An 11,796-nucleotide genomic window follows, 5' to 3' on the forward strand; every position below is an offset into this window, starting at 1 on the left:
ACATACAAAAGAAAAATGAGTTAGAATAGATAGAATTATTCACACAGAGATGCTAAGAGTAAGGAGGACCCTCCCACTGAGTCATAAGGCTGAGAGTGGACTCCCTCCTTATGAATTATCCATACAATGTTTATAATAGTATTGAGTAGATTCATGGGTTAGTAATGATTCATAGCATTAATTCAACATGCTATCATTCACTTACCAAGCACCAGTCACAGGTAAGGGATATCTCTGCCTTGGGTAAAGAAAGATCACTTAGTCTCAGTTAAGAAATCTCTAACCTTGAGAAACGTCCCTGCTCAGTGGGAGATCATCTAGTGTGAAGTCCAGCTGTAGTCCGGGGAGAGCTCAAATTGGGTCCATCCTGATGGTAATAGTTATGGAGTGAAATAGTTGGCTGCTAGTCAATATCTTGCTATTGACAAAGTTATATGTCTTTGTTCTAGCTCTGGTATCTTGTTATGTACTTTAGTTATATTGCACTTTATGTTTTGAAACCACTTTTTTGAATATTTTTCAAGACACTTTTTCAAGATCAGGGGCTTTCTGCCTTGCAAGTTCACACCAAGGACATGAGGCCTGATGTTCCTTAGTCAGCCAGAACCAAAGTATGGATAAGAGTCAAGTGTGCTCATCACATATGTGTAGAAATGTGTGATCAACAGCAGCTGTGCACTAACCATTGCCAAGGGCTAAAGGATGGAAGTAAAGCAAGATGGCATGTAATATAGAATTTAAAAGAAACTTAAATTTAGGATAGCTTTCCTAGCAAGATAGATTACTAAAGACACTGCGGTCATGAGTGAGAAGGACTTCTAATATGTAGTCTGAGTCCAGCTCAGATCTTGATATTCTGCCACTGCAAATTATGCTTGAATCCAGTGGCATCTTGTGTGATAAAGTTTGGGGTATGCAATCAGATATTTGTCTTCAGTTGTTTCTGTACCTTGTTCACAAGGTAAATTATTGTATTGATGCATCCAGTACCCATTAGGACTGTGTTGATCTACATGACCAAGATACAAAATGGGAAATGAGGCTCTTCAGTAAAAGCTGATTTTAATAGAAGCCTACAGGAGAAGAGAGACTGATTCTGAGAAATGAGAGGGAATCAGTGGTTACTGAAATTGTCTGTGGTTCCTTCACAGTATGATAATATAATTCGAAAACATATAATCTGCTGAGATTTATCAACTCTGAAAGAAGGCTGATACTTATTGAAATTAGAAAGTCTGACTTTTAAATTCACAGAAATGTTCCTGAAACAAGGCAGGTATTGGTTTGATCAAATCATAGGAAATTTGATTATAGGAAATAGTGGTTTTAATATACTAAAGTTTATTGCTTGTTCATTGTTATATCTCATGGTATTAATGAATGACATTTTAATAGATTAATCTTTAAGAAGCCTTCTCCAAATTCCAGATTGATAATTACATATCACAGATAACTTTAATATAAATAAAGACTTTTTAAATTGATTCTGTAAGAAACAGACTGCCTGAACTTTGTCCAAATCTGCCTGAATTCCCAGGAAGATCTAGGTTATTTTAGTATAATCTGGGTATAGAAGTACTTAACGCCTAGGGTTGCAGAAAAATTTAAGTTTTACATAATTTTCAAGGTTTCATATCTGTGAACTGGATCCTTTTCAAATTAACCATTTATTCTTCTAATACATTTATGTTATTTCGCTCAGCACATTTTGTATTGGGAGATGATGTTCCCACTGGAATCCTCATTTCATTGAATAAATGTTGGGGTTTGAATATTTAGTCATATCACTAGACAGTTTTTGAAAAAAGGCAGTCCCTGTATTGAAAAAAAAAAGTATTGAAAAAAGGTTTTCATCAGGCTAATCTGTGGGAAGTTTTTTACAACTATAGTTTATAGCTTATATCTTCATACCCATATTTTTGCTGATGAAGAAACTTGTGCATCAGTCTTCCATGTGTGGTTACATTTAGTGTAGTGAAACTGCAGCTACTTTGCACTTACATAAAGAAACTTCAGACCCAAGGCCATACAATATCTATTATTCTGAATAATGGGATGAGCTTTGCCAAACTCTTCTAATTAGACTGTTGCTTTTCAAAACACATAATTTTGACCCTTTTCTTTAGAGTTCTTCTCACTTTCTGTATCATATTCCCTGTTGATATAGAGTAGTATATAGAGTATAGACTATAGCTTCCTGCTACACCAAACTCTGCTTGAGTTGAGCTGGAAAGAAACTTCCTGATGGAGTTTGTGTCTCTGGACCAAAAGTACTGGTTTAAATCTGTCATGAGAGTGAGTGGAATATAGAATACATATGGCTACAGCAGGTAGCTGTGCAATCAGGAAAAAAACAGTAAAAGTCCGTGCCAGCTAGGCAGGATTTTAACTGCTTTGGTTTACAGCTATCACAGCCCCTAATTTTCATACGGAGAACAAACTTCATCAATAAAGATGCTCTGATACTTTAACACACTTCCTATTGATGATGTTATTTAGGTTAAAACAGTATTAGCCTTTAACAAAAATGTATTTATTTAGCAGGGATAATAAAATAATTGCAAAGAAAACGTGCAGATTTATTCATGTTCATAAAGACTTGATAGGTGTCTTATAGCCATGTAAGTGTTCTATGCTCCAGAAGAAAAATCAGAATTTGCATAGAACGTGGCCCTCTGTCTGCTAGCTATGAGAGCTGTGCTTTCCAGAACTAAGGATGGTAAGTGTTTCTGACCCCTAGGATTTTGTATCATACTTAAGTTCAAGATATTTAATTGCTTTAACTTGTTCATGAATACTGTATGCTTAACAGAATTAACATAGAACATAACGCTGAGAGAGTTGTCAGACTCAAAATAAAGCAATTAGCCACCTACAAAGCAGCATAATCTTGTAAATTCAGATGCAGCTAAATTTCAGTTTCATAAACACTGAAGAACCTATAATTAATACAATATCATTCATTTACTATGCATGTAAAAGATTTCAGTCATCCTTTGCTGAGCAGTACTGTTAGTCCAAAGACACAAATTTTAATAAAATTTCTGAACCAGACAGTCTTCAGTGTTATGGATAAGTAACAAGATATATTTTCTTGGAGATTATGGACTCCTAATTATAAGTGCAATGCTACGAAATGGTTAGTGAACCATTATTTTTTTTTTAACAATGGCTGATTGTTAAATAAATGAAAGGTGATTTCTTTCTTTAAGGCTTAAAAGAAGAATCTAAAAAAGGCACTTTATTTTAAAAAATTAAAACTAGTACAAATGTAGGGTTGGCTTGCTAATGTAGAAGTTCTGAAACGAATGTTAAAATGGCAACCCTTAATGTGTATCAATGTATGCAGGATGCCCAATTACACAGAGTTAAAATAGTATTGCTTTCATCAATAGCATATTACTATTTGTGTTCAGTCAGCTTAATTTCTGTAGCTGTGGGATAGCACTCAAGAAGTCCACTGAGAATGGAAATGAATCAGAATATGCCACACATCTTGCTTGGTCATAGGATGTAATTCCAGCTGGACTTGTTTTCATAGTTGTTGGGTTTGAGTGACAAGTTTTTGGTAGCAGAGGGGCTGCAGGGGTGGCTTCTGTCAGAAGCTGCCAGAAGCTGCCCCCATGTCCGAGAGAGCCAATGCAGCCGGCTCCAGGATGGACCTGCCGCTGGCCAAGGGCGAACACATCAGGGATGGTGGTAGCGCCTCTGGGGTAATGTATTTAAGAAGGGTTAAAAAACCCTGTGCAACAGCATCCAGGAGAGAGGAGTGAGAATATGTGAGAGGAACAACTCTGCAGACACCAAGTCAGTGGAGAAGGAAGGGGAGCAGAGATTCCCCTGCAGCCCCTGGTGAAGACCACGGTGAGGCAGGCTGTGCCCCTGCAGCCCAGGGAGGTCCATGGTGGAGCAGATACCCACCTGCAGCACAGGGAGGACCCCACACCACAGCAGGTGGATGTGCCTGAAGGAGGCTGTGACCCCGTGGGGAGCCCACGCTGGAGCAGGCTCTTGGCAGGACCTGTGGACCCATGGAGAGAGGAGCCCACGCTGGGGCAGGTTTGCTGGCAGGACTTGTGACCCCGTGGGGGGATCCACTCTGGAGAAGTTTATGAAGAACTGTAGCCTGTAGGAAGGACCAATGTTGGAGAAGTTTGTGGAAGACTGTCATCCATGGGACGGAGACCCATACTGGAGCAGGGGAAGGTTGTGAGTAGTTGTCCCACTGAGGAGGAAGGAATGGCAAAGACAACTGGTGATGAACTGACCACAACCCCCATTCCCTCTCCCCCTGCACTTTGCAGGGGAGGAGGTTGAGAAATCAGGAGTGAAGTTAAGTCTGGGAAGAAAAGAGAGGTAGGGGTAATGTGTTTTTTAAATTTTGGTTTTGATTTCTCATTATCTTACTCTGATTTGATTGGTAATAAACTAAATTAATATCCCCAAGTCTGTTTTACCTGTGACAGTAATTGGTGAGTGATATCTCCCTGCCCTTTTCTCAACCCATGACCCTTTCATTATATTTTCTCTCTGCTGTCCATCTGAGGAGGAGATTGATAGAGCGGTTTTGATGGGTACTGGGCATTCAGTCAGAGTCAACCCACCACAATAGTCAACTACTGTACTTATTAAAGTAAAGAATTGTCAGATTACTTAATTAGAATAACTGTATAGTTTCATTTTCTAATGAAAAGAAAAAGGGCCAATGGAAAAGAAGCAAATCTGAAACAGTGAATAAGAAACAAGGGAAGGAAATTATGCTGAAATTGAGCATTGTGTTCCTTACTTGTTCAGTGACTGCTTAATAATGATAACTCTAATCTGCAGCCCTTTGCTTGTTAATAGTGCTGTACACATCCATTGCTCAGTGCTAATTTACAAGGGAATACTTACAAAATGATCTAAGGAAGGAAATGCTAAATTAATTAAGAAGTTGTTCTTACGAGTCAGCTAAATTGACTGTAAGTGGATCTTTGAAGTGCTACTTTACTAAAATGCTGCTACAAAAAGGTAGTGTGTATGCAAAGCACATGATTCTTATAATTCTTCTTCCTCAAAATAAGTTCAGCGCAGAAGGTATTAACAAAATTCCTATTCCTCTCTCCCCTCAACCTTGCTGTTGTTCTGTTCAGCTAAAATTTCTGAAGGATCTGGAAAGAAGCTGGTAAGCTCTACTGAGTGGTATGTCACATACAGTAACTTGTATTTACAACAGTTTGTTCAGAGGTTGCTGGTGCTGTACAGCAACATGTCTGACTAGTCAGCTGCCTTTGGATGTTTATGATGACTGTCCAGGTAGGGTCTTCAGTTGGTAGTGCGGACTGGCAGATGCTGAAGAACATTGTACAACATTGTACCACCTGCCACTCTGAGTTCAAGAGGAATAGGGAAAGTGATTCAGCTTCATAATTAACAATTTCCCTTGCATGTAGGTGTTCCTTTTTCATTTGATTTGCTAGGTCTGAGATTTCTAAACTCCACTGCACACAGCAGTTGCTGACATGGGCTGCAGGCACTGAGTTGATCTGAAAGGCTGTGCAAGGGTACATCAAGAAACATGAGAGGAAATTGAAATGGCAAGACTTTGAAGATGGTTGATGAATCTGGCTGATAACTCCCGCTCTGGAGGGAGCCACAGAGTGTGCTTTTGCAGTAGGGAAGAAAAGGCAAGCAGTTTGGAGAGAATTTTGGTAATGGCAAATATTTTTTTTTCTTGCTACTTAATAATATCCCTTCTGAATGTCTGTGTTGGTGACTGGTAAGACATTTAGTAACATTTCAAGGAAATGCAAAAAAACACTTCTGTTGTAACCAAGAAAATGTGTGACTAGAGGATCTCTGGAGTTTCAGGCTACGCAGCTTCTGAGGGCAATCTAATTCTCCTTTTCACTCTATGCATCACAGCAAGGTTGTTTATGAGGGGTGGGCTCTGCAGGTGAGAGGTCTGCTGTGCAAACCCCTTGGATGGCTGCTTCTCCAAACGGGCTTTGTGGGATGTGGATCAGAGGTTTCATGATGCATCAGATCACTGCTCGGAATGAGCTGTAACTTGCAGGGAGGAGGAGGAGACCTTCCCTTAGCTTTGTGGTCTGACTTCCCAAGCATCAGGCAAGACTGGCTATATTGGACATCCACCATTGAGAGCTCACCTGCCACCCCTCTTGGGTCCTGCTTAGCTCACTTCTCTCTCAAAAACTAGGATAAAGATATAATCTCTTCTCCTCAGAGGTTTTGAATTCAAAATATGTTTGTTTCTCAGCAACCCATACCCACAGGTCCTGCAACAGGACTTTTGAAATATTTGTTTTGAGGGGAAAAAAGAGTGCAATATAGCATGTCCATGTGTAGTGAGTGTGAGGCTTTGGGGAAGGGACTTTGGATGGAACAGCTTGGTGGTGTAATTCCCTGATGCAAGTGCTGTGAGGTGGCAGGAAGGACAGTGTGTGGCATTCCTACACCTTTTGCAGTGAGCAGGCATGGCTTCTTACTGTACCTCTGTCCTGCTAAACTGGTCCTCTTCAGCCAAAGATGTTCTTGCTTCCTGCTGAGGTGAAGTCCCTCCTTGTCCTCTATGAAAGATGGTAGGTACCAAGAAGCATCTGAGTGAATTGCTGCTGTGTAGCAAGATCCTTCCCTTAACATTGTTTTATGCAGCATGTTATTTTTTGATTAAATTCCAGTATTATTAGTTTAATTTTAAGTATTTTCAAACTTTTTTTCTTCTGCTAAAGGATTGAAAATAATTACAATGAAGTCATCAACAGGAAAATTTTCAGTTTGATTCATGAAAAAACATTTTGGGAAATCTATTTTCATCATTCATTTCAAATGGACAGGATTATTTTACAGCTTTGTATATAAAATACATCCATTTATTGTATAAATATAGTGGCAAGATGTGATTAGACACATGGGTGCGATGTTGCAACTAGGCCAATTATTTAACCACCTACTTTTAGTAAAATTTTTTTAGAAGTTTATAAGTAAATGTAGCTGAACTGCCAGACTGAAAAGTTATCTTATGGTTACCTAAATCTTAACGTTGAAAGAGAAAACTTAAGAGAAAAATTGAGCTTTTCTGAGGGCTTTTCCTTTTATCCCTCGTGCAAATCTTATACTGGTTGATTGGAAGTCAGTCATAATATGGTATTTCATGTTCTCTTCGAGCAGAGAAGTTTGGCCAGTTTACATAATATTATTATGACACTAAAAATAAGTTTGCCCATGCCTATTGTTGCTTCAGCTTACCTTAAAGACAGACTGGAGTCATCCGGACAAATATTTCTCAGAAGATTGTGTCTTCTCTCAAATGATCAATTAGAAAATAAACAGTTCACCTACAATAACAATTAAAAAAAAATTACAAGGAGAAGATCAGATGACTATATAGTGATCTGGCAAAGATACATACAAGAATTCAGTCTTGTCACCAATGAAGTTGCAACATGTGGCATGATGTCCTGTGTTTGAGTGAGTGGTGGGATTTTTTTGGTAGCAGGGGAGGGGGCTACAGCTGTGGCCCCCTGTGAGATGCTTCTCAAATCTCCCCCAGCTCGAAGTCAGCTCCACCTCTGCACCAAGGCTGAGCCAGTCAGCTGTGCCTGTGTGATAATATATTTAAGAAAGGACGTGGTGATGAGCAGTAGGACTTGTGAGAAGGAGTTGTGGCAGCTGTGTGAACACCAAGGACAGTGGAGGAACAGAGGAAGAAAGGAGGGGGGAGGTGTGCTGGAGCAGAGACCCCCCTGTATCCTGTGGTGAGATGGCAGGGCAGCCCCCCAGCCCCACCCCCCCCCCATGAAGATCTACAGTGGAGCAGACACTGATTAATGGCCTGCAAAGTGTTTTGCATGGCTGATCAAGGTGTCTGTGCCCGAAGAAGGCTGGGGTCTTGTGGAAAAATGTAGCCCCCGCTTTTGTAGTTCAGCGCTGGGAGGATTGCAGCATGAGGGGGTGTCCCACGTTGGAGCAGCTCAGGAAGGGCTGCAGCCCATGGGAGGGACTCCAGTTGGAGAAACCTGGTGTCCCATGCCAAAGCAGTGTAAGGAAATGCTGTGGCCCATGGGAGGGACTCAAGTCAGAGGAGGTTTGTGGAGGACTGTCTCCTGTGAGAGGGGGACCACGCTGGAGCAGGGGGAAGAAGTTCCAGAAGCTCCCCCCACTGAGGAAGGAAGAAGCAGCATCACTGACTGAACCCCCCCCATTCCTTGCCTCTGTGTCCCTGGGGGGAGGAGGTAGAGATATCAGGAGAAAAGCTGAGCCTGGGAAGAAGGGAGGGGTGGGGGGAAAGTGTTCTCAAGCTGTGGTAATGATTCTCACTGTCTTGCTCTGTTAAGTGTTGTTGTTAGTGTCTGTAATAAATCTACAGTCTTTTTTTTCCTCCCCTAATGATTCTGCCTTTTGCCTGTGACCATAATGGGTGGTTTGTCCCTCCCTGTCCTATCTCAGATCCCAAGCCTGGTTTATTTTCCCCTTCTCATCACTGGTGGAGAAGGGGGGAGCGAGCAGCTGTGTGGTGCTCAGTTGCCCTCTGAGCTCAAACCACAAAACACCAAAAATAGAATTTTAAACTTAAAAGTATATCAGTGAGTCACATATCTAAGTAAGCACAATTTTCCCCTTATAATGAGAGCAGTATGGAAAAAAAGTAGATTGATGGTATCAGGCTTAACCTGTGATAGAGGAAGCAGTGTCTTTAAGTTTTAGTGAAGAGGTGAAATTGAAAGATCGTTCCAATTAATACAAGGTTCCCAGTCTCATGTGCTGTCTTACAGATCATTCAGGTAGATCCTGTCACATGAGAAAAAGTCCTGCTGCTATGGTCATGGTTATTGTTTTCACTGTCTTAAACTTTATGGAAGGCAGGCTGCAAATATAAACCCTATTTTCAGCTTTCTAAGTTGGAGAAATAAATTCCATTTGACATACGTAATAAATTTAAGTGATATAGATAAACCAGTATATCTGGAATAGCATCTCTTTCAGTATTGTTTGTGACATCTCATTAATGTTGAGAGCCACTTGCATATGCACATATGTATCTGATTTCTTACTTTCCATTTAGCATGGATTTTATTTAAAACTATAGATTCATTTTCTAAGCTAGAAATGGTTCCAATATGTAATTTTACAATTATTTAAACTTTGTCTGTTGTCCCTCCGCCTGGACACCTTAAGATTAATATTTTATGGAAAGAACTAATGTGTGTTTTTCTCTCAAATGTCTTTGCTTTGCATTCTTTACAAAGAAAGAAGAAAATGCTGAAGAAATACAGATATTCTTTGATGATTTTAGGCTATTTATAAAGTAACAGGCCTTTTTATTTTGGACTAGTACATTATTTTGTTCAAGCTGTAGCATTTTTGTGAAATTTCTGGGAAATTTACAAAAAATTTCCAAGCAAAAATCTATTGAAATATAAGAAGAAATATTGAAATTTTCTTAATTTTCTAAAATACAAAAAATGTTAATTTTTGTTACTGGAAGTAACTGAAGCCTATAAAAGCCTTCGTTCATACTATCACTGCTGCTGGCATGCAATGATTACATGCTCTAATTTTACTCTTGTAAAAGCTACCAAGAGCTGCTGCTATTTAGTAATGAACTATTTTCTCTTCTGGAACAATGTTCCTCCCTTGTTTGCTGTAGTATCCCAAAGTTTTATAGAAATGAAACTTGAAGTTTAAAATATGATAGCAAACATTCACAGAAAAAAGTAAGTTTTTAACAATTATGTCATAGTATGGTGGGCTAAGAAATTTTGTAAATATATAGAAGTGGAAATTCTTTAAAGTAATTTTGACTTTTTTCAAACTGGGTAATTTAGATTTATAATTTTGACACAACATTTTGATAACTCCAAACAGATCCTTTTCAAATCAATGCAAACAGTTCTGTTTCATCAGAAATGTTGAACATTTGTTTTCCATTTCATTCAAAGTTCTTGTTTGTTTTGGTTTTGATTTGGTTTTTTAATTTAATATTCCAACATTGTCAGTGAAATTAAACTTAAATAGGAGCATTTTAAAGGGCCAGACTTTACTAACACTTCATTTGAAAAGGTTTGTGAAAACCTGCACTGTGCTGTCCGGGTGTGCTGCTGTAGTAGATCTGCCCAAGAGCTGAAGGAGGTGAAACATCAGGGATGGCAATTCTGCATCTGGTATGGGAGGTATGCAAAATCAGAGTCTTGATGTATTACAAACAATTATAGACATTTAATATTTGTTTCACTTTACATAGCATCAATCTTTCAAGTTGTGAGACTTGTCAATCACTATGAGCAAAATAAAACCAGATTTTTCATCTTAGATGAGAATTTTCATTTTTCTGGTCTCCATATTCTGCATATAGTTAGAATCTCTCAGATGAGTCCTTCTTGTCAGTGGAATGCTGGCCTTGCCTCTGAATGAGTATTTCAATAGTATTGAAAACAAGGTGATGAGATATTTTCATCCTTTTGACCTCAGACTGTTTATACTTGTTGGTTAGCACCGGTTGTCTTCATCTGCAGGAGTGGTGTTATTGTATCTCACGCTGTCCTGCTGTATTCTTCATCTGCAAACTAGGTTGCACATCCCATGTTTTTTTCTGCACTGCCTGACAACTGTTTGGCTGTGGTGCTTTGGCTGCCTCTAGCAGTGAGAAAACAAAACTTATACCCTGTATAATTACTTTTCTCCTTTGATTTCCTCTCCTTCTTGTTCAGTAAATGAAACTGCTGCTCCAAAAGATATTGGTGAAAATTTAATATAGATTTGGGTTCTGATATTGATAGGCAGAGATGCCATTTATTCAAAACTGGCAAGGGAGAACTGCCAGCCTTTTTAATTTGGGCTGTTTTCTTCCTCACATTATACAGGAGACAATTTGAATGATGGGTTCAGTAGACATGGGAAGGAATGTACTGTAGATAGCTCTGTGGATGATACTTTGTCATATCAGCTCTCTCTGGAAAGGTACCTGGCAAATGCCCAAGCACACACAGTGCCTGAGCTCTGCTGAGGCATGAATCACCCCTTTCTGTCCCTTTCTTACATGACATTTGTTAGCCTCAACTTACTCTTAACCCATGGGTTAATGGTTTATGTCCCTCTGGCATCTCTTGGCACCTGTGTGCCTATCCAGTGTGCCTGAAGGCTGTTTCTTTCTCACTTCCCAATGTTCCCCCTAGTTTTGTGCGTTCTTCATAATCTCAAAATGGACTTGCTCCTTGTTTCCAGGATAGCTTTCAAAAACGTAAAGATGAACTTTTGGCAGGTTTTTAATCTCTGATGACTATTTTTAGCACACCAAACTACTGGGAGAATCTCTGCAGTGAGAATGGGAGAGCAGATGTTTAAAATGGGCTCACTGAGGAGCCACACAAGGATGGTACATACAGGGAGCAGGGCTTGTCGCTGGACACTGTCAGATGAATGTACAGGAATGACTAGGAGTGGGACAAGGAAAATCATGCCTCCTGCTCACTCTGGGGGTTGTGCTGCATATTTTTTTTTTTTGTGTGTGTGTCTTGAATTGGCCCATCCAGCTACCCTGCAGCTGCTGCTGTAGTGGACATTGCCCAAGTTCCCTCTGAACTGGCAGATTTTTTCACTACCATGGGGGCTGCACTGCTATTACCCTATAATGTCCAAGTACTCAGACACCTTGTGACATGCATAGCTTTGACAAAGCTCTTTGTGATTGAGGGTTTAGTTGCTATGGGCTACTTTAGGCTTGTAGTGCTCTGAAATGAGGGAATACAACATTGTTTAGCTAACATTGCATGAAAACTTTCAAAATCCTTTTTATAT

The sequence above is a fragment of the Tyto alba genome, unplaced genomic scaffold, assembly GCF_018691265.1.
Source record: "Tyto alba isolate M040663 unplaced genomic scaffold, T.alba_DEE_v4.0 Super-Scaffold_42, whole genome shotgun sequence".
Taxonomy (NCBI): domain Eukaryota; kingdom Metazoa; phylum Chordata; class Aves; order Strigiformes; family Tytonidae; genus Tyto; species Tyto alba.